The sequence below is a fragment of the Galeopterus variegatus genome, unplaced genomic scaffold (assembly GCF_000696425.1).
Source record: "Galeopterus variegatus unplaced genomic scaffold, G_variegatus-3.0.2 Scaffold2574, whole genome shotgun sequence".
Lineage (NCBI taxonomy): Eukaryota > Metazoa > Chordata > Mammalia > Dermoptera > Cynocephalidae > Galeopterus > Galeopterus variegatus.
In genome coordinates, this window is record NW_007728685.1 from 20,869 (window position 1) to 21,664 (window position 796).

The window sequence follows — 796 nt, forward strand, 5'->3', positions numbered from 1 at the left end:
GCAGATCCCTTGAGTCTGTGTGTTTGCTGTCCATCGCTGACGCTGCCTTTCCTCCCTTTTGAGGGTTTATCAGTTAGGACCCTACAATCTTTGTGCTGGGGCTGGTCCCCGGCACCTGGCCATCAGGCTGCTTTTAGGTGTCGTCTGCTCTGCTCCCATGGGGTCCTGGTTGGTCGTATGGTCACCCATCTGCCTTTACCCTACCCCCACCCCAAGAGCCTGCAAGCTGCCCAAGGGCTATATCTAGGTCCAGGGCCCGGTGCATCCTAGGTGCTTGGGGTGTGGGATGAATGAAGTCCTCTAGTAGATTCCTGGAAGTTCATCTAGCTTAAAGAGTTAAAGATACTGAGATGTTCTGTCCAAATGTTGGGAAAAGGACATCAGCTAATAAAGGGTTTCAATAATTTCTCAAGCCCTGACCCTGTGACCACTTGTGTCAAGAAGACCACTAGAGTATCCACTGGTTTTGACCTTGGAATGAGAGTTACTGGCAGTGCTCCTGGCTCCCCAGGTCACAGTCTGGGAGATGGGTGCCTTTGGCATGGGCTGAACCTGCGTCACTGAGCAGCTGGGCCCAGCCCATGTCCCCAGGGCTGACACTGGGGAAGTGTCTTTGCAGGAAGGGCCCTGGTACTCACTCCCTTTACAACCTCTTGGTGGTGAGGACCAGTCCCTTCTTTAAAAATGGGTACATGAAAGATGTGGGAAAAGGGGCTAGCCTGGAATTGTATAACTTGGGCAAGAGCTGGGTCTTCTCATTAAATGCTGCCTTCACAAAGTCTGGGTTGTGCTTGAA